General features: G+C 34.9%; 1 long non-coding RNA gene across 1 annotated transcript in view; it reads right to left on the bottom strand.

Moving 5' to 3' along the window:
• LOC310893864 overlaps nucleotides 1-23,749 on the bottom strand; it is a 50,722-nt gene continuing 26,973 nt past the window's right edge. Inside the window, exon 3 of the long non-coding RNA XR_014579377.1 lies at nucleotides 1-23,749. This exon is cut by the window's right edge and continues 12,605 nt beyond it. This is a non-coding gene — a long non-coding RNA (uncharacterized lncRNA).

The following is a 23,749-nucleotide window of genomic DNA, read 5'->3' on the forward strand; positions in this document are numbered from 1 at the left end:
TTTAGTATTTTACTAAATACTTTTAGTATTTTTAAATCCAATTAAAATAATTTAATGATTTAGTCATTAGATCATAACTTTACCTTAGTAGTTGTTTTGACTGTGTATATACTTCTGTATTTTAGATACTTTGATACTTTAAAATTTTAAAGGTAATGTAATTAAAAAATAATAATAAGTTCCAAAATTAACTATTTATCCCAGAATAAAATATTGTGCCCTGAAAAAACACTTGCATTTATTTCTGTAGGTGCAGGCTTTAAGAATATTCCCATCCAAGAAAATGAAACATTCTATTTCTCCATGCAGCACGTACATTTACAGTGAAACTGACTCATAGGATGTTAAAAATCTCTCTTCAGTACTGCTCTGCAAGATATCAAGAGTGTGCACACATGCACACACTTAGAGGACAGTACATAAATAATTTCCCTTTATAAAAAATAAATAAATAAATGAGTCAAACAAACACAGAAGAAAATAAATAAAAGTGATATGGACAATCAAGATACTAGTGGCCAGAATGCCCTGGAATAATAGCTGGCAACTCCTGTATAAGAATGGAACAAACAGAATTAACTGTAGGTTACTTTGAGGAAATATACCTCACTGAATTTGTCAGATTTCCATGTCATCATCCTAAACCATGCTACCTCTAATGAAAAGGAACAGAAAAATTGTGTTACCTTGACTTACCAGCCCACATTTATGGATAAATTCTACTTGACATTCTAGCTAAAATTATTATTTCTTAAGCACAGACAATGGGAAATTATCTTTATTTCAATAGATTTCAGGTTCCTTTTCCATTTGCCCTAAATTGCAATATTTAGTCAACACTGTTATTCTTTCTTCATTATTTTTGTTAACTCTTCTTGGCCTGTTCACAGGCCTCCAAGTATGAGTGCTGGCTATGCCAACACAGCAAATCGAGCAAAGTAACAATTTCACTTTTGCTGATCAGCTGCTACAATGAAACAAAAGATGCTTCCCCTCTGCCTGTTTGCTGTGGTAGGAAAAAGTATGGACAACTCTCTTGCCTGCAGTAACCATATATTTCTTACTGCATAAACTTATTTTCTCATACTTTAAGTGGGCTGGAGGTAGGAGAGCATGGAAGATTAAATGCCAGATTATTTTATGAAACACTGAAATGCCTGGCCTGGACAAAATCGTATATAAGAAAATAGTCCAAAAGATAAAAGTCATACAAAAACATTACTATGCTTGCATGTGTCAATTGACGGAAAAAGTTAGCAAACCTACAGTGTGCCTTTTACTGATTAGCTCTCCTGTCTCATATCATGCTGCATACATACCAGTAAAAATTTATTACCATACTATCATCTGAATACCACTTCTGCTTTGTTTTTTGTTTGTTTGGTTTTTTTTGTGTGTGTTGTTTTTGGTTTTTCTTTATTTATTTTTCTTTGGTTGGTTGGTTTTGTTTGTTTGGTGGTGGTGGTGGTGGTGTTTTTTTAACCCTGGATTTACTGTGTCTATTAGTTTTCAATGAAGGTTGCTAGAAAACCATTAGCATGCCCAACTGCAGAACAAAGCAGGGCTGAAGCACAGGTACCAGTCAGAGAGACTGGAATCAAAGACCATCTTCACTGGCAACATTAAACTTATTTCTCAGTATTTTAGTTTAAACTGTGTGAGAGATTCCAACCGTCAAACACAACCAAATGGAGAAAATGTAGAGACCCCACAGACACTTGGACACAGTGCCACCATCTCCATCACCTTTGGGCTGCCTACATTTAAACCCACTTAGGTCTTTAATTTTAAAGCATTTACCTTTCATTTGTTTCCCATCATGATCCAGTTAGTCTGGGAGGCAGTGCCATATTAAAACATCTGGGATTCATCACATGTGTTCTTTTTAACACAGGTTCAGTGTGATCAGTCCCAGATGCTCAACAACTAAAGTTACATATAAAATATTAATAGTTTTTGACCAAAGTCAGATTCAGCTTCCCATACCTTAAAAGTGGAAGTTCTTTAAATAGATACGAGTTAGATTTAACTCACTTATTAAAATAAGAGAAACAAAACAAACAAAAGCAGAAACAGAGAAAGAGAGAGAGAAAGACAAAGAGTGAAAGAAAGAAAGAAATTAAAAAATGGAAATACATCCCATCTTTTTTAAAGTACAATTGAGCTAGACAAGTTAGATTACTTAATATGCCATTTTATACTGAATTTTCAATGCTATCAGTCACTAAATTTGCCCAAGAAATATCATAAGCCCCTTCTTTCAGTCACTTACACTTTCAGCCACCAAGGTATCTGACTCAAACTGCAATCTTTCAAGAAGATTCAGGCCAATACTGTTCAGCATTTCCTGAGAAATAAGACTGGGTTGGAGGTCAGATATTAGCTTGCCCATGGAATAAAAATATTTCAGATAACAGCTGTTAGAAGATCTCTCAGACCAAATACAGTGAAATAGGGCTTTGAGGAGAGAGAAAATATAGGCCACCTCCAAGTCAGAGAAGAGCCTTTTGCCACTGCTGTGAAGTCTTAGCCCCACTCTAAAGATAGCTGGCTACTGCTGCCTGGGACAATTTCTACACTCCTCCTTACTGTATGCAAGCTTGGCGCTACCCAAGCAATGTCAATACAGCCTGTCCACTGATGCTGATGAGCACAGAATTGTAATGGGAATGTTCCTATTTCCAGAGATTTTAGTAGTCATTTGGTTGACTTTCCCTCATTTCTGAAATAAAGCTCCAGTTTGTATTAATGTACAATGGTTATATGAACCTTCAGATGGCTAAGTTACAATAACTTAGGCAAGTCAATTGAATTAAGTGCCAGTGGTAGCTTGGCTTCCATAGAGCTTTGGCATCAAATCTGAGACTGACATGTATTTATAAGCACATAGTCACATAATGTGTAACTGGTATACTTCTTACCCTGCTCTAAAAACAGAGCATGTTCGTTAAAGGAATTCTGAGCTGAAAAATAGAAAAATCAAAACAAAACAAAACAAAAATATATATAGCTAACTTATCCAAAGTAGATTACTTTTTTTTTTTTTTTTTCCTCCTACAAATACAACAACTTCAAAAAGTATTATCTGGTGTTTTTCCAAGATTAGAGTTAAACAAAAGTATTAAGTTAATCCAAGGGCAATTCTCATTTTCTAATCATATTAGTGTCTCATTTCTAGTCCTGTTAAACCTGTCACTGATTCAACAGTCTGTATCATTTTCATGACTGGGAAAAGACATTCATGGGAAAAAAATACATGATCTTTGTTGTTTTTTGCAACATTGAAACCCAAGGACAAGTGATCTCACCTAAAAGCAGAGAATGGTACAGGTAACTGATGAAAAAGAGAAATATTAAAGATTGATAACAAAAGGAGGGAGAGCTGGGAGAACACACAAGTAATAAAAAGAAAGATAAGGTGGGAAAATGCCTATGGTAATGAAAAACTTCAGTGACACTGATTTGACCTTCTGGACACGTCAAATACTATTGGAAATGTATTAGATTAATTTAAGGTTTTGGAAAATGAATGAGGAAAAAAGAATGAATGAAAAGAGCAAATTATCTTTGAATATACGTATCTCCGTATTGTAGTTCATCACATCAAATCTTACCATCTGACTCCTAACAGAAGTTTTATAGAAAGGATAGAAAAGAGACAGAGGGAATATAGTAGGAAGAAAGAAGGAATAGATATTATTTTGTCTTTCCAAGTCCAGACTTCCCTCTTTCTAGCTTGATCACATTGATTAACTGGACCTGAATAAGAAAGTAAAGAAACAACCAAAGAACCTATTTGGTTCATGAAGAGTTGCATCCATGTCAAAGTTCTCTATGCTTTGGCTCAGTATCCCTAAGTTGCAGCTGCTTCTTGTTAGTTTAAGATTGAGAATGGAACATAAAATGAAATGAATACACAACATTTTCTAAATTGAGAAAATGAAACTTGTTTCCTTGTAATGGGTGATTTAAATATAAAAATTTTTATCATAGGGATTTGTGAAGGGAAAGAACTTTTCAAGAAATTATTTGTTCATATGCAGCATAATTCTTCAGTGGCCAATTGATATGGACAGAGAAATAGATGCCAACAAGACTGTAGGATGAGTTATACGCAGTATGCAACTCTCTCCCTACTGATGACCTCTGGCACCTTTCCCTTGAGCAGCTAATACTTTCCACCCTTGGAAAGAGGATAATGGGCAACTGGTCTGCTGAAGTCTGACAATTCCTAGGTTACCTATATACTCTAAAGCAAACATCTTTTGAACTCTGCATCCTAGAATGTATCAGACCATAAAGATTCAGTAATCTGATAAAGTTGGCAGCTACGTTTTTTTCAGTCTTCATACATCAAAGACACTGAAAAAAAAAAAAGAGTTATTTTAATGTCTGCTGAATAGAACATTTTGAATCTCCAACTGAAAATAAATGTTTTGTGTCACAAGTCTGGGTCTAATCTGTCCTAAGCCTTTATGGCTGTCACCAAGTCACTTTTTCACAGAAGAGAGGATGGATATAAAATAAATATCACATTCCAGCATGAAAAACAATTACCAAGAGGCTGATTTTGCTTCCATTTTCACTGGAGAGAATTCATGCTTTATCTCAGTGAGCTCTTTTTAACTTAAGCACAGCCATACCCAGGCAGAAGGAACTGCACCTCCTTCCCATTGCAAACTTTGTTCCCAGGGCCCAGCTTGCTTCTCTCATCTGCCTGTGAGTGTAAAGACCAGATGCTACAGACGTGGAAAAATTTTTACCTAAAATTGGCTCTCTCTGAGTCAAAATTTGTTTGAAGTTGGTTTACCAATACCATTTTTTAGTCTGTGGAGAAAAGTAGATGCATACCACGTAGTTTAGACTTACTTTTTTTCAGATGGAATGAATCATGCTCTGAAGATACCTAAAACAGAAGAATCACAAATCAAGAATTTAGATGGCAAAGTTAGAATGCTGCCAAGGTCATTCTCTTCATACTTTGCCAGTTACTCTAGAAAGAGTTTCCAGTGTCAACAGTAAAAAAGGCGTTGACTGTAGAGTGCAGAAAAAGTGGGGAAAAAAATGGAGGAATTAAAAGGGCAATGCTTTTTCAACATAAGCTACAACTGATCTAATTTTGAAGGTGGATCTGAACTCAGCGTAAACTCTACTTTGAGCAGCAGGTTGGACTGGATAACTTCCAGAAGGTTCTTCTCATTTGAATAATTATATGGTTCTACAATATTACCTTTAGAGTTTACAAATCATAAGAATGACAAGATTGGGCTATAATTCCAATTTTCCATATAAACACAACATATCTCAGACTATATTGCCAAGTATATAGAAATTAATTGCAACATTAATTTTAACAGTAATATAAATATTACAATCATTAATTGTTTATTGAAGCTAACAGTAAAAATTGAAAAGATAGATGTCTTAGAGTATATTGTCACCAGAAATCTTCATGTTGTAAGAAAGGAATTATTAAATGAAGCTGAAACACGTGGAAATAAACTCAAGGAACATGTCAATAAAAAACAAATGTCAATAAAAATAAACATGTCAAATAAAAAACGTCAATAAAAAGACAAACAAACAAATTTTTAAAATTGGCATTTAAATTCACATACTTTAGTTCATATGAAGACATTTTACTACAAACAACGGATATTGCTTTCTCTTTGCAAAATGTACATCTTTTTTCTGCAAAGAGAAAAGAGATCAGTAAAGCAAGACCTTAATTGTCATTGATCTCAAACAGAAAGATCCTGATAAAATATACCTGGAAACATACATACAGGACTTCTGAGAAAGTAGTTCACTGATAAACTCTCACTATATACACTATGTTAAGTAATACTCATAAAATAAGTTAATCCCTTAAAGCTTGGAAAGTCAGAACGACAGCATGACACAACACAGTAATTTCAGAAATAGAAAAAGAAAATTTATCCTCTTCTTTCAACTGTCTGGTAATTCTGCTCATCCCTCTCACATACTGAGTAAAACAGTAAATTTGCTGAGGGATAATTTCATTATTTATTTATTTATTTTGTATGATTATTAAGCTAGTAATAGGATAGATGTCATACTGCTTTTGGTCATCTAAATGTCTTGTGCTCAGACACAAAGTTATAGGATAGGGAATTTTTAGGCAGATTTTGGAGAAAACTGTTGCCTCTAGATACTTCGATTTAGTGCTTCTGACTATTTCTGTCTTAGCTGCCTTAGTTAAGTGTCCAAGGCTGGGTGGGATGAATCTGAGAAAAGGGAGCTATATTTGAACATAAGGAAATGGACATACTTACAAAATCACTAAGCTATCATTGCCAAGTTGCCTCAGATCAAACTGGAATTATTCTCATATTTGCAGTCCAAACACGTCATTAGAATTCTGGCTTCTTACATGCTGCGCTTGTATTTTTTTTTATACCAGTGCATATGCTATAGCAGGTATACCAATGTGCAGGCACAAAAATCTAGATCCCAGTATATCCCTATTTAGGCCTAAAAGACCATGTATGTTTTCTCCACTGTCTTTTGTGAGTCTCAAAAATGTCCCATGAACACTCAAATATTAATGATCTGTGTACAAAAAACATTATATTGCAATCATCCTGAGAAAACAGTCATTATGTGAAATGATTCAAAGTTTCAGCAAAAAAAAAAAAATACAAATATACATACAACTCTGTAGTAGATGGAGTACATGATTCCCTTGGTTACATGGCATTACAGTCTCAAATGAAAAACAAGTTAATCTTTCAGTTACAATTCTTTCTAAAATCTACAGTAACGAACCATATCAGAGAAGTCACTTTTATTTTCAAATTTGAGACTACTGTAGTTGAAATAACTACACCTAAGTTTTACCATATAACTTTAGTATCTCTCTATCTTACTTTTCTTTAACCTTCTATGAATATGTTCATATCTACTTAGCGTTTTACTAATTGAGAACAGGGTTAATAGCTTCATACAGTGATATGGGTTTATGTCTGTTAGTATACTGAAAAATAACAAATTGATAAGGAAACAAAACTGATTACTAGAATATTTTCTCCCATTGGGTTTCCATTTTTCACAGGAATAACATGCTGATCATTTTCACGTCTTTCTGCTTAGATGACTGGTGCACTGCATGGGTTTGTGTTGGAGAGGGGGACAACTATGTTTTCTTCTGTTAATAATTCTAGCAGCTGGTGAAGGAAATTTGGCCTTCATGTGTTGCTTCATGCAGCTTGGAAATCTTCTACAAAGGAAATGATGGAGCTTCTGAGACAACATTTCAACCAGCTATCTATGGCTACTGCAATAAGAATGCAGCTCCTTGGCTTTGGCCTGGGTCTGCATCCGGGGAGCAGCTCTTCATATACAAGTGGCACTTCAACTTAACAGTAGCTGCAGTATGGTCAGCAGAGTTATCTAAAATTGCCCCAGACCAAGGCAGTAAGTCAGAACTAGCCTTCTGAACCTCATACTGAAGATAAGTCAGTATCAGGGCGTGGAGAAACAAATAAATCTTGATCGATGTAGGTGGGTCATGATTTCTGGAAAGGGAAATTGAGCAAGTCTGATTTCAATGCATGCAACATAGAATGTGCTCTGAAGTGAATTGCAGCAGTCCTGGTGAAAGGACAAAGTAAATTATGATCCAGTCCAATGAATTAATTATCTGCTTTTCATGCCACAGCCATATCCTGTCACGCGCCAGGATGTTGGCTTCAAGCTGTGCCTGATTTCCTATGCTCTAGGCTGAGCTGAGATCAGACAGCTTTAGTTCTTGGACTGCTTCAGTACTAAATTTTGGTTTTATTGTTATACTGCCAATAGGAGTAATGAGAAGAAAAAAAAAAAAAAAGAAAAAGAAAAAAAAAAAAGATGCCATCTAGCTCAAAAACAAATTCAGCTGTTCTGTGAGATGTCAGGGAGCAGAGAATATGCTGTATAATAAATTTTGTTGAGACGGAGACTGATTCAATTTGCCACTGAAATGAGTAGTCATTCCGTAGAATGAGTCAAAATTCATCACCTTCAGTTGTGGGAATCCTGCTTTTGTGGCACAATCACCAGATAATCTAAAGAACTCTGTACTTACTGATAAATATCTTGTGATACAGTTGTAACTTCTATAACCCCTTGGGCAATGGGTGCTTTCAGGGTCATAATGTGTATTCTCAATGTTAACCCTGTACAATAAACATCAGATGCTGAAATGTCAAGTAATACAAAATGTTATTCCTGCAGTGAGGAAAATGTAAAATAATTAACCAGTAGTCCTGAAAGACAAAGAAATTATGTGGAAAGCAGTTAGAAAAAATAAATAAAATAAGATAAAACAAAACAAAATAAGAAAATAAAATAAAATAAAATAAAATAAAATAAAATAAAATAAAATAAAATAAAATAAAATAAAATAAAATAAAATAAAATAAAATAGTCTTCAATATTTATTTTCAAAGTAGATAATATTTTTGTGCTGACTGATGTAGGCTCTTAGCTTGACTGTTAGAATATATCCTTTTTTTCTTTGGTCTTTTTTAAATATTCTGCATGAAATTAATGACTGCCTGACATCCTAATAAATTTTATGTCTATAATCTCAGTGTTAAAATCAGGCTTATCATCTTTTAGCCAGTGAATGAATGTTATCTATAACTTCCTCTTATCAGATGGCCTGTGGTCCAAGGGAGAGGATGGGTGGAGGAGACACATCCATTAGAGAGTAAAGGGCATCTCCTACAGGATCAGTTACACCTCTGACAGAGACTGGGAGGAGGAAATGATTCCCCAAGGGTGGGGAAATCTAAGCAGTTCCAAGTAACAGGTTTGATACATTTTTTTTGCTGGGAATAAGTATACTTTACAGCTGAGCTAAATACAATGATCACATTTAGGAAATGTTAGGCAACTGAAAAGTATTCTTTATGCCTAGGTGAGCCTACCGATGTTCTCAACCAAGTGCAATGAGCAAAGTAGCTCTAAGTGGGGGTTTTATTATGTTTTGAAATGTTTTTTTGTTTTTTTTTTTTTTTTTAAGAAAAAAAATGCTCCAATTAAATCTCCCATTTATGATAAAGTGTCTGTTGATCACAGTTTAAAGGAAACAGTGCTGTGAAAGATGTTCTAGCAGCTGCACAGTCACAGCCCATCTGGCTGGCTGCTGGGAGCTGGGTGGCATGGACAGGGACAGGCCTTGCTGCCACCAAAGGACAGGAAGGACCAAAAAGAACATACTGCTGAATCAGGATCCTGTTTATGAGCAAAATTTGGCTCTGATCTTACCTGTGCCTGGACGCAATGAGGAAGATATGTGATTCTTTAGATATAGATTTTTTTATTGCATAACGAGTTGGTCAGGCAGGCAGTCAAGTTTGCCCAGATATGGAGAACTTGTGTCTAGAGTAGAAAAATGCTATTATAACATGCTGAATTTTGCTAAGAAGACCTCTAATTAATATACCCAAGGAAGCCCAAGAAATACTCAATTAACTATCTTTGGCATGGTAATGAACTCTGAGATTCATAACAAAAGGAGAAGTATCTATTTTAACAAACATTGTTCTCATTCTTCTAGGCTCCAGCCCTACAGAAGTTGATATGTTTGTTTAACTTTAGTTATTGAGTTAAACAGGACTGTTCAGCTAGCTATAGTGCAACACATAGAAAAGTCCGTGATGGATCAGGCCCTGTGTCAGCAAATTCTAAATTATTCATTAACTCACATTTCAGAGAAGAGTCACAAGTCAAGCACAGTATCTCTGGCCTGGTAAACATTTAGTTAGTTATACCAAGTAGAACAGCTCTGTGAAGAAAGACTGACAGCATCCTGATCCAGAACAGCCTGTAATCTGATAATTAAACTAGGCAACTGGAAAACAGAACACACTCATGACTTTTCATGGTCAAAGCACAAGGCAGCATTTGTCCCCCTGACTAACCTTTCCCATTTCCCACCTAAATGTTTTTGAGGATCCCTTATTTAGGGACCTCTCCATCCCCCTCACCCTATCCTTTTGGAATTAGCTCTCTTAGGTCAGACAGTATATAGGAGCTGGGCACTGCACTGCTCTATGCCTAGCTGGTATTAAGTCATTTAGAAAAGAAAATAAATTGATTCCTCTACCTAAATTTCAATGAAATGCTGATAGAATTTAGCATCTAAGTGTCTAAATTACTTCTAAAAATTAGTGTTAATTGATTATCTTCAAACCATTTGAAAATTTTACATTTGTTTCAAGAATATCAGGACATTATTGTTAACACATTTGTTATCTAATTTTGTAGATCCTGGCCAAAGAAAAACAGTTTTATGAGTCAAGAACCTGTCAAGCATCAGCTTTATTGACCATGCCTTCAAAAGTAGTGAGAGCATTAAGCATAATATTTTACTGGGAAAGGCTGGAAATGCAAAGCATTTTTGGCCTGATACAGTAAATCATTTTCTTCTTTGGTATGGCAAATAGAGGGACCGCTATCAAAATAGATCATCCCTCAGGCTAGTATATTCTGCTTTTTTAAAAAACATGTCCTTCTTCCTCAGGATGCATTTGAAAGTGTATATGAAGTGTATATGAAAGGCAAAAACAGATGAATCGGATTAATAGTATTGGAGCATGTCAACTTTAGATCATGTAAGAATCAGCACTTGCCAATAGCCGGCCCCAGTCAGAGTGAGAACATAAGGCTCACATTACCCCCATCCTCCCCAGAGACATACAAATCTCAGATGCGTCAAGTGTATGTTCAGTGCTGGTTAATCACAGGGAGAGCAGTTGCACCGACAGTCTCATGACTGACATCAATAATGTGCCAGCCAGGAAAAATCTTTCTCTACTCAGAATAGCACTTTGTGAACTTCATTTTGAAATCATTTCTGGGACTGTCCTCCATGTCAGATATTTCCAAGGCTTCCCGAAATCCTCATGTTTTATCCACCATCTGAGACTGATTTTAGTCAAGTTTTTCTTTCAAGGTTATGGCAATGTTTATTGATTAGAGAGTTGCACAAGAACATATGTTTCCAAATTTCTCACCCATTTGTTTGTAACATTTCTTCTGATATTTAATATATTTGAACTGAACAAACATCAGAACATAAATTCAGATAATACCACAACTGAGTTTCAATCTTCTTAAACTGTTCCTATTGTGCAACACACATACTCAGATATATTGACAAATAGACAGTAGAAAGGAGAAGAGTCAGGATAACCTGGATAAACCTTTGGTGAAATTCTCAGTGTTCCTGCTGACAAGTTTTAGCTATTAACTAACAAGATGACAGGCTCCTGAAAATACAGGTATTTGTAGAGCTATGCAAATACCTCAATCACACTACAAATTGATTTATATTTTTAGAATGTTTTTAAAAATTATTTCCATAATTTAAAGTGTTTTTTATCTCATGGCTATTTTAAAATTAAAAAAAAATCTTAATATATGTGGCATTTTAGTCTTTGTACACTAAAATATTTTTAAAAGGTTTTGAGATATTTCAGTAATAATTTCAATATTCACTGCTCTGTTCTAAGACATACAAAACGCAGGCTTTATATACAAACATGTAATTTGAACATAAAAGCCACCTCTTATCATTAAAAAATAAATAAAACAAATCAGAAAGTTAAAGATTTAAAATTCTGCAACTATTTCAGTTTTGCAATGAGTGAAACATTCTTAAATATAGCACAAATTAAAACTGCAGATAATGTATGAATTACTGAATTTCTTTGTAAGTGAAGTGAATATGAAATTCTAATCTCTTGTTTTCCAAGGAAATAATATCACTGATGTGTGCATTACTATTTCAAATTACTCATTTGAATACTAACCAGTGATTTTTATCTCTCTTTGTAGTTCAGAAAATAAATCTATCTTCAAATCTTACCAAAAACTAAAAACAATGCTGAAGTTAAAGAGATGGGTTTGATATCTATATCTAGGTTTTATATCCAGTTTACTAATGAAAAAATTGCCACAGCGTCATTCAAGGCAAGATTGCCAGTGTTGCTGGCCTTGAGGAAGAGTATTTCAGGATGAAAACATGCACTCAGTTATGGCTCTGAAAATAAATTCCTTAAACAGTATTGTGCATCTCTGAAGCCAAAGTTATTGAATATGTTCTGTTATAACAGGGAAGAAATAGGGACACCAGCACCTCAGCTATCCAATTCTTCTGGTAGTCTTCCAATACAAGATCCTACCCTGATTAAGACCCGGAGCTTCAGGAGGCATGCCTTAAATCCTTCCTGCTAGATCCCCATGTACAGCCTACGGGGCAAAAGAAGCGTGATTCCCTTCTTCCATTAAGAAGGAAGCCCAACACAGAGGGAATAGAGAAATCAAGGCTCAAGAGTAGAAAATAGTTCCTCTCATGACTGACTTGGTTGAAAATGAGCAGAGAGATATGCCTGTTCTAATTAGCTTCACCTGCATACGGTCTACTAGAGGTTTATATCTGCTGGAAACCAGGAAGTCTGGTGACTGCATGTGTGCCTAATGCTAGGGAAGCAGAGCAGGGCAGTACTTTGATTTTCATGGAATAATTTAATTTACATCAGCACAGAAATCTTGGCCTCTCTTGTACAGAGACTAGAATTGTGAACCATCATGTGCAAGAAGGCAGTGGAGAAACTGTGACAGCTTCAAAATGCAAACTTTTCAGCTTTTAAACTAAAGCTGTGGGCTGGTGATTTACAGTGAACATAATGGTAACATAAAAATGTTTCCAAGGACATTCTTGGTTTGAAGAAAACAAATCTGAGACCTTCAGTCAGCAAAGCTCTTCTGTTACTGACCCGAGTGTAACATTAAGGTTGATAACAATCTTTACCAAACAAGACTACAAGTTCAGTAATAAAACAATCTTCAGTATGATCCCCATCAGTACAGATGAAAGACCAGAAGCTCAGATTATATTCTATTCTATTTGTAGACTTTAAGCCTAAAACAGCAAACAATTAAAAGCTCATTTCTAAAGGAAAATACCTCTAAATAAAAAGCTATAGTTACTTTCTAGATGTGTTTGAGAGAAGCCCATGCAAATAATTTAATCTACTACATGTTGCAGGGTCAGCTGTTATTAAATATATAAAGGGAAGAAGTACCTGAAAAACATTTTTTTCTGTAATAATTGTTGTAATATAATATTTCTGGTTGCTGCATGCTCCCTAATAGTTCTTTAAATTAATGCTAAGGTAGATGACATTTTCAACAGCAGTGTTCAACAATCCAAGGAAGGTATGCAAAAATGATCCCCCAAGGGTATCGATTTACTTTGGAATCTTACTCAAAGCTCTCAAAATTCTTTGAAATTCTTTCTGTTGATTTCAATAGGGTCAGGCCCTTAAAACGTTAAATCATTCTACACGTTGTTGAACCTAATATTGCCCCAGGGTCAACAATTTGGTAGTTGTGGTATTTGCCTTGAAGAGTTGTTTCCATATTATTTCTATCCTTTTTTTTTTTTTTTCTCTCTTAGCTTTCTTTAAAATTGCCATTTTTGTCTATCACTTTCATTTTTTGTTACAATTTCAGAAAAATGATGTAGATATTTTTATTAAGAAAGACCTCTTAGCAGAAAATACTTGCCTTCATTGCTGTATAAAGTGTCAGGTTCAGTCTATGCCCAGACTAGTATCAGTAATATATAATTAAGTAGTCTTAATATAAAATTAAGAAAAATAATTTTCAGATAAAACATAATCAAACCTATCAGTTAATTAAAATATGTCAACTGTAAAAACAAGGTTTGATATTAAAAGTTTAGAATCTCCTTACATATGCATCCAATTTTTCAAACTTTTTTTAGTATTAATTTTCATCTAGTTATTTTCTTCTGAGCTCTTGAGTTACACTCTCATTGTTGGGCTTTACTTTTTAATTATACTCGTGTGGATATGAGTGCAAAAAAAATCCTTTACATGAAAAAATAAAAGCGACCAAAACCAAACCAAACCAAAAAAAAAATTTTTTTTGAAGGAAAGATGTACATAGACACTGATGAACTCCTATATGTCCATATAGGCAAAAATATTTTATTAATGTTAGTAAATTCATGTGCATGTGTAAACACAAATATGATCAATTCAATTCTGACAATTCTCTGATCATATTTCAGGATGAAGCTGGGTTGCATAACACACCAACATTAAGAAGATAGTGAAGTTTTGTCACTGGCTGCTTGTGATATTCTGGAATTCTGAAGTAAAATGAAAAAAAATGTATCTCAATGATAAAAATCTGCTGTCATTTAAGTCTGTATTAATATATAGCTTGCAAACAAGGAGAAAAGTGAACACAGAACTGTGAGTGTTGCTTTATATCACTAACAGGAATGTAGCATAGCTGTTCCAGTGCTTTTCCATTTCTGGAGCTATCATCATGTTATAACCAGTAAAAAAAGCATTTTTCTTTTCCTTTAATGTTGGAAATTCACCTGCTATCAAATCATAAGTGCACATACCTATGAGTAGAAATTTGCTTCCTTATGCTTAATATAAAGAACACTTGATTTGAATTTTAAGTTGTTGCCGTATTTTTTGTAAGATACCCAGTACAAACATACCCAAACAAACAAACAAACAAACAAAAAAAACACCAACAACAACAACAAAACAAAGCAACAACAATTGTATATGAAACTATATTAACAGGTTAAAAAAATACGGGAGACAAATTTCTAGCTTGATCATTAGAGGTCATTAAATAACTAAGAAAAGGAAAGCCTTTTGTATGTAACAGCCAAAAACTCTTGCTAGATCTTCATACAGGAAGTCTTTTTAAGAATTGGGTGTCTTTAATAAAAGAGATAAGGACTAGAAAAGTTCAGTAATATTTTTAGAAATATGATTGGCAGTAAATCAAATCCTTGTTACAGCAAACCTTTTATAATCATGCTCAACTTTAAATAGAGTGAAAAAAATGTCTTCATTGATGCTGTTCATTTGAAGTCTGGCTATACACTCTAACACGTTGCTGTTGCTAGGTTGGTACTTTCCAGCTAAGGTTATCTGTCTGAAACTCCAAGTATGCACAGTAGTGATTCAGGAACAGTAACGTAGGATGTTTCTACTTCACGTACGAGCTCTCAAAGTCTGAGTAAGATTAATTATATGCCTAACTATCTCAGGTAGTTTTGAATGAGTGTTACTAACAAACAAATGCGGAAGGAATAGCATTCAAGCACTTACTCAAGCATCACCTTACAATGCAAACCCTCTGCCTCAAAGGGCATGAACATATTAGCAGTCACATCACATGCAGACCTGCTGGGATACTTACCAACCCCACTATGATGTCTTCCAAATATGCAGAAAAGCCATTCACATGCTACTTCTCAGTATAAAATGCCATAAAATAATCTTTGCCTATATTCCCCTGAGATATTTCGTCTCTTGTACTTAACGTTTCTTGTTCTCTCCTAGTAAACTGTTGCTGTCAAAGCAGGTTATGACTATTGTCATTTTAGAATTTGAAATAAATATACATAACACAAAAAATCTCACCAGTTTGGATAGTAGACCATGTAGGCATCAAAACAGAGTTAACAAGTATAAGATTTCCTTATGCTATTCTTTCCTGCAATAGGCAATGAATTTTAGCAATATTACGTATGGCATATTGGTAAAAAAAATCATTACATTTTACTGAGAACAATTAATAAAAAGAGCATGTTTCTGGGAAAATCAATTTTATTATTATTTGAATGTCATAATACCTTATAATAGTAGTGTTTTTTCCTTGTACAGTGATAAATGAAAAGCAAAAGTGAAGTTTTAAATCTAGTCTATAATAACAATGTGTTTGCATTTGAATCACTTTTCTCTAACAGAGACAAGAGCTCAGATATAGCCAGCTGGCTAATCTTTTAGGCTACAATTCCACTGTGAGTAGTAATTTCTATATAAATGGTGTGCAAATTTTAGGGGAGCATGGGGGAAGATTTTCTTCCAAGATAGAAAAATATGTAAGGTGTTTTTATTTCAATTAAGCAATAAGTAACACAGTTCTGATGACACAATTTATGTTTGAAATACCTGTAAAGTAATCACAGCAATTAAAATGTAATAGTCATCATATAGGATCCAATTTACTAAAAAATTTATAGTAGTGCATTATTGCAGTCTGGTGTCCACCTGTCCCCAGCAGTTTTGTACCAGGAGTGTGACTTGTGTACCAGGAGCTGTGAGTTCCCTAAAATGTAATAAAAAATTATTAGCACAGGGAATTCTGGACAGATGTCAAACTGGTCCGAGCCTCCACTTCTCAAGCGTCTCCTGTAGTAGAGCATATGAAGGCTGGACCTAGGGCAAAACACAGATTTCTAAGCCCAAGATTTAAATCATTCAAACACATGTGTCTTCAGTGCTGATGTGCTAGGGAGCGCTTGCATTTCCTACATGCTGAAGTGGCTTCCAACACAGCTATCCAAACATCCAAATATCTACTAAGTGCCCTGAGGCCCAGAAGTCCCAATGAGTTGAAACTTCATATTGAGATGCAAGATAACCAGGTTTGAATGTCATTCCTTTTTCCAGGTTTTTGAAGCCATTTTGCAAAATGGGATTTTACAGTGCCCATCACCTTTCATGACAGACACCTCAGAGTCCTCCTACTTGAAGTTGCTCTTTTAAGCATAAAACAAGGAGTTGTTTATGAAGCTAAAGAAAAGCATGAAAATTGCCCTATAAGTTATTGCATTCTCTTAGGCATAAACCATTCTTTTCCACTAAATTTGGCTTAGTATCTTTCAGAGAACTGAATGGTTAACGAAATCACTGCTATGACCACTGAAGTGTTTTCTCCATGCTCCATCAATAGCAACTCATTTCAATGAAAGTGACAGGTTTTGTCCTGGGAGAGCGACAGCCATCTCACTTGTCTTCTGGAAAATTTAAGGGAGTTATTTAAAGCAGTTCAGAGGGGAAAATATATCTGAGTTTAGTCTTTTTTTTTTTTTCTTTTTTTTTTTGAGGGGCATAAATTCTTTATAAAACTAGCAGTTTTTTCAGTCCAAGTGTAATGCGTGGTAGGCTGTCCTTAAATCTACTGAGGCAAACACTCTGTTATTTTATACAACTTTAGAGTTGTATTCGGCTGAGAACTCATTTTGAACCAGACAAACATTTTTGAAGAGCTGTCTGAAAATGTCATTAAAACCTGTTAAATCTCATGATCTTTCCATCTGACAAAGACTTTTTTTTCTTTTGTATATCTGTTCCCCATTCAGTATTGCTTGATGAACAACAAGATCTTGACAAAGGATTGGGGATGTGCATTTTTACTTCAACTGGCACTTGATACATCCATTTGGATATGAGAATGTCACAGTCATGTCTGAGGTACTGCCTTTTCCTAAAATGTTGACCTAGTAAATTCTGTGAGCAAGTATAACCTGCTTAGTATGATGAATTACCCAAAATTTAACACCATGTGTATTCCTAATTTGTGAGTATTTTTTGCTATTGCCCACCTTCCTCCCCCTCCTCCCCACCCACACATACACACACACACTCAAGCCTTAGAGATCCTTCTCTTGAGGATTTGGTCATGAAGAAGGAACTTTTTTTTGTATTTGTGATTGACATTTTGTGGGTGTTATGATAACGATACTGTGCTCTAATATAACAAATATACTTTGAAAATTCCCAAGAAAAAACTAGTTCAGAGTGACTGACTGGAAAAACAATTTTTAATATTTTTGGATCCACAAACTTTAATTTTGAGAATTCCCACATGTGTATATATGGTACTGCAGGAATATTGCTGATTCTGTATGGGGACTGGGACAAGATTATGTAAGGTACTTCAGTCTACTAGAATGTGACAATCTCAAGCATGATGATGGTAGATTTTTTGGTGTGTGTTTTTTGTTTTGTTTTGTTTGTTTGTTTCATTGTTTGATCATTTGTTTTTGTTTTTAAACCCAAGGCAGACAAAAAGTAATAATAATAATAATTAAAAAAAAAAAATCTGTGACAGTACCAGGACAAGAACAAACATATCTATTGCCTGTCCCAACAAATGCTTGTCCAGATTATAAAACCATTTGAAGACATGCCAAGCATGTCCTGGATTTACCCTATCCAACTGAAATGTCCACATTGGAAGCCTAAATACTCTCAACTCTCTTTAAAAATCTTCAAGGAATAAATGGCTAAACACATTGGGGGATTCAAAGTATCACCTGGCAGCACAAGTAGGTGAATCATTTTGTACCAACTGTTGTCTCCCTCTTGGTTCCATGAAGTACTTATAGATCAGTTTACTTTTAAATTTCAGCTCTATCTGAATAGGCTGAGATAGAATTATTCTATAAAGATTAAAATAAGCAAGTGACCCAAGGCATTTTTATGAAGAGGAGAAAAAAGTGACCGATTTGGGAAGGTCATGGAAACAAGACATGAAAGCTATAAATCTATTTTAAATGAAAATTTATTGAAATACTTATAGCTAAGGCCAGAGTTGAAGAAACCTATACAAATATTATCATTTTGTCCTGCAGCGGACACCCGTAAGTGCTCTTCTGAGAAACCAGGAAGAGCATGGCAGTCTAAGATTTACATTGTTATAATCTATATAAATTATACTATTGAAACAAGCTTTTAAATTTACTCTCTTTTCCATTCTACTTGTGTTGCTGGGTACACTGTCTGTTTTTCTAGTGAAACTTAGTCACATAGTACAAATATTAGTAAGCAGAATATGAAATATAATGAAAATATGATTTAGTTATGGTTGGCTCCAGTAGGCTAAGGAATATCAAACACTATCAACAGAGACTTTCCTTTTATGGTGTAATGTGATACAGTTGTAAATGAAGGCATGGCAGGAAGATTTTGAACTTATGCTAAATTGGCTACAGCAATTTAATTAGGGATTTGGACATAAAATGTTTTTATTAAGTCCATGCCTATTTTTAACAGCTCCGTTAGCCTTTAAATTTCTGTAATACACAGATGTTTTACAAGCATGTGTTATTTACTAAAACATGTTTACTGTTCAAACACAGTAGATTTACTGCCAAATAATGCTCCCTAGCTGTTTTAAATGCCAATAAGTAACAGATATGTTTTTACTGAAGTTTTTCACCACTGTTTGGGCTGCTGAAAATTTCATAAGGTGAATAGAGGTCTCCAAAAGGATTCAGCTCATAGAAGTGAGAACCCAGATGTTTTTTCTTTCACCCAGCTTAGCTCAAGTTTGATGCAGGAGCTCATATCAAGAAAAATTTCAAGACTAAGCCTCCTACTTTGGAAGTTACGTCTTCCTTGGGTTAGACAGCAGTGTCAAATCATCATCATCCTCAGCTGTCCTAATTGATCCTGTGCTGAAAATCATTCTGGTGATAATAATAGATATGTCTGAAAATTCAGTCTGCCCCCTCCTCAGCTGTTACAGCTCATAGTTAAATCAAATGACAAAAGGCTGCTTAAGAAAAGGTGTTAGCAGAGTACCAAGAGTGGTATTGAATATCTTCTGTTCTGCCATCTTTGCTATGGTGCCAGTAACTTGCAGCAGCAGATCAGGGTACACACCAATAGCCTTCCATCACCTTTACCACCATGGCTAGATTCGTCTTTGTTAGCCCATCTTAAGGACACATGTAAAATTCTTACATTTTGGCAGTGTTGTCTTGTCATAATGTTACTGGGCAGAATTAATATGGCATTTCCCCTTCTCTTTCAATTTTCATTGTATTCAGAGACACAGCTGCAGACTCAGTAAGTTCTTGAGCCACAAAATTTTGGAGACTGGAAGAATATTTTGGAATGACTATATCACCGAGTATATCACTGTGTGTTTTCTCTGTTCTGAAATTGCGTCTGAGACATCTGGTTTTGGCCTTAATAAAGGACAGGGAGTTGGTGGAGGTGGAGTCAATGGACTGTCTGGTCTTGGCACATCAATCTCTCCTCTCAGTGCTTGGCAATTAGGAATCATGAAAAAGAATGAAGAAAGAAGACCAGTTCCAGCAAAGGACATAGAAAACAAAGGGAACAAAAAAACATATGGTAGGAACGTATTTCCCAGTCACATATCATAACCACATGGAAGGCTGGACCTACGTACATAAATGCAAGTTAATGCCTGAATGACTGAAGAACTCCTATAAGTGAGATGGGACTTGACCCTTGCCTGACTCTAAAATCAATCATTCCTGTAGTCAGAATGAGGGTCTGTATGATCTTGTAAGATATTTTAATGTAAATATTCATTCTGCCACAGAAGATTGACTTCCCTTCTGATAAATAATGGCAACAACTGAAAGAGTACTGTAATTCAGAAAAGCCAGCTAGGAAAGCTAAATACTAAACAGTTTAAACAGTCATTTCATGATGGTTTTATACAGGAAACAGAAGATGAAAAGAGACTCAGAAAATCTTTTGTGAACCATGACAGAAATCACAATAAAATTACCACAATAAAAACAAAGAAGCAAACAAACAAAAACACTGCTTGACCAGTACCGTTTCATTTCATTCTTACTGTGCTGATGAATATGCACTCACTACAAAGTTCCTGGAAGCACCGGCTACCATAGTTTTAATTTCACTTTTATCAAGCACTGTGAAAGATTATATCCCCTCTTTGGCACTAATGATCATTACCAAGGTCCCAGCCTAATGAATTCCATAATGTCATACATGAATCCCTGGAGTCATACAGAGATCTTCCCATGACAACTGCACACCATTTGCAGGACAGTTAGGCAGAATCAGGAAACAGACCATGGCTACATCTACCTTGAAAATGCTTTATTCAAAATGTAAAGGGAGAGTATATTCTCTGTCTTCAAGAAAGTCCTAGGTATTTATGTCCTAGATAATGGAGCTACTTCAATCAAAGGTCAACAATTACAAGGCATGAATCCAATGAATCACTAAAACAACAAAAATTGTTTTAGAGAAGTGTACAAAGTTTAGCAATAACATTGGTGATGGAAAATAAAAATCACTATGATCACAGAAGCCAATAATTGTGCAGTTTAGTAGCTCATATTCAGACTTTATATAAATGCTGTCCTAGAATTAAACATACTATCAATTTGCCCATAATATAATGCCATCTGACTTATATTCTTTAGTAATTAGTTTAGTTCTTTGAAATAAGAACAGAAATAAAATCATAATTAACTACATTTGCCAGTCAGCGTCTGTTAGAAATTATCACACACAAAAGGCAAGTAGCCTTAACCCTATCTAGTTTTCACTTATCTTTTTGCTCCAGTTTGAAGTCACAGTATTGTTAGATTTCTCAAACAGTAGCTGCTCTTATTTTCATAGCAACTGTATTTCACTGTGTAACAGCAAAGCTATTTTCTAATAACAATATAAATCTTCCCCACCATGCCTGACACCTCTCTGGAGCTACCCTTTCCCATTGTTACCAATCTGAGGTGTTGCAAAGGAGAAAATAAGTTTCTTTTTCAACCCTTTTCTTCCTCACCTTCTTTCTGGGGGAAGCTATGTTTCAAGCAGGAAGTTAAAGCCTGCATATTATGTCCATTTATATGTACTATTAACTGCACCTCATTCACGGAAAAATCACCAATTATTTCATAATCCTTTCTGTCTTACTGGGGATTTCCAAATGTTTTTCTTTCAAAAACACTATCTTCTGCATCAGGAAGTGCACCCTTTAAGTCCCTGCTTCTGCAGTATCATGGTACTTAATCACATCCCAAAATGGCTGACATCCTTTGGATCTTGAAATCCTGCAGTCTTAAAATGTCCAATTCTGGAAACAGAAATAAAACACTCGTACTTTACAGAAATTGCAGGGGTGGAAGAAAAGCATTAAAGAATAAAGTAGCAAGCACAAATAAAAAAGTTTTATGGAGTTAGGAGGACTAGAGACATACTGCAACTATAGTCATTTTTCCTGATGTTTTGTCTATTTAGAGTGAAGGTGGAAAAAGTTCTGAAAATAGACTGTAGTATAATTGAGCTTAAGTATTTTTATACATTTTGCTTATGTGAAAGAATCTTACAAGTCACTGGAATGAAATGAGGTTCTTACTTACTCTCCAGACTTGCTTTGTACTTTGTAATGACAGTAAAAATGGTCACAAATATGTTTGACTCTGCTGATTACTTTTTATAGGAAAAAAAAAAAAAGTTACTATTGTGTTATTGTGTTACTATTGTGTTGCAATGAATAGAAAAAGCGTGCAATTGAACGGATAGTATTGTGATATGCAATCACATGTGATAAGCATCACAATCCCCAGCTCTCAAACCAAAACTAAATTATTGCATTATAATGTTTATTGTATTCACTTTTATAGATATCTTTGCCAGATATGCATTGTAAAAAACTATTGTATATGATAACATAACATAAATCAGTCAAATACAATTTGGACAAGGAAAACCAGAAGGATGTGTAAAGTCTGTATTGTTTGTGTCTTTTATGCACAGGGAGCTCTTCTGATTTTGATTTTCATGAGTCTGAAATTTGATTCTGAACAAATAAAAGTAACCAACGTAGAAAATGTTTTATCTCGGTCACACTGTGCATGTAGAGCCTGCCCTAGGCTGCAAGCTTTAACCATGTTCAGTTTGGATTAAGAGGTGCCTCTCCATAAAGAGGACCAAAATACTTCTCCCTCACTTCTACTCACCTCATTTCACTACAGTTCAAAATACTGTCATGTGAGAAAATCAAATTTATCTTATTTGTGTCTTTTGATCCTTTTCAGAAAATATGAGTTCTTCAGCACTGCTACTGTGTTGCTGGGATGGAGGAGGGTAAATTAACTGTAAAATAATGGTTTCTTTAACATATAGAGAATTATAAGTTCATAAAAGATGCATTCAGTGGTCACACTTAAATTTATGAACTCAGAGAAATTAATTCACCAGATTCACTTGGAGTATTTAGAAATTTGTACGTTCACTCCTATGATCCTATACAAATAAATTCAGAAATTTTAACTAAAACTGGACCACAGGAATGAAGGTGAACTCCTGTATTTGAAGTTCATTTGAATTCCTTTTTAACTTTCCACTATATCAAGCATTATTAGAGCATTAGTCCACAGCTGTTAGCTAGCAGAGCTGACTGATGTACCAGATGAACTGCTTGGTATTTGTACCACTCATGGACCTAACACCACATGCTAAATCCATGCATGTAGTTTGCCTTCAACACACTTGCACCAGAGACAAGGACAGGATTGTGGCAGTGTTTTGCTGAGCATGAGATAGATGTGACCTTATGATAACAGAGACAGAGTTGAATGAGTGAGAAAAGAATGAAAGAATTTGGCGGTAACTCGCATGAAGCCAAATCTTAGCAATAACTTAGGTTGCCCCTTTCCCCTCTTCTCCTGAAGTATAGCTGTCACTGAAGTGTCATACTAGTGGTTTTGGCTGAATACCTTCTTTTAGGCACATATTGCAGCCAGGGGAATATTTTTAAATCTTCCAAAGCCAGAAGTTACATCAAGAAAATAGAATAAGAGTAAGTAAGACAAAGTAACATTTTACATGTGCTTCCTGATCCTTTCTGAATTAGGCCCAGGAGCTTTATAAAGGTGAGCAATAAAAGCTGGTATTGTTGAATATCCATATCCTGTACAACGTTCTTTGGAGGGAGGTAAAACATTTTCAGTAATAGGAAACAAAAAATACAATCTTGCCTCAGCATTTTTTTAAATTATTTTATTGGTTCATTTTAATGTTTGATTGTATTTTAGGAAAAAAAAAAAAAAGAAAAAAAAAAGGAAAAAGAAAAAGATAAAGTAATTTTA

Source organism: Anser anser, assembly GCF_964211835.1.
Source record: "Anser anser genome assembly, chromosome: 2".
Classification (NCBI taxonomy): domain Eukaryota; kingdom Metazoa; phylum Chordata; class Aves; order Anseriformes; family Anatidae; genus Anser; species Anser anser.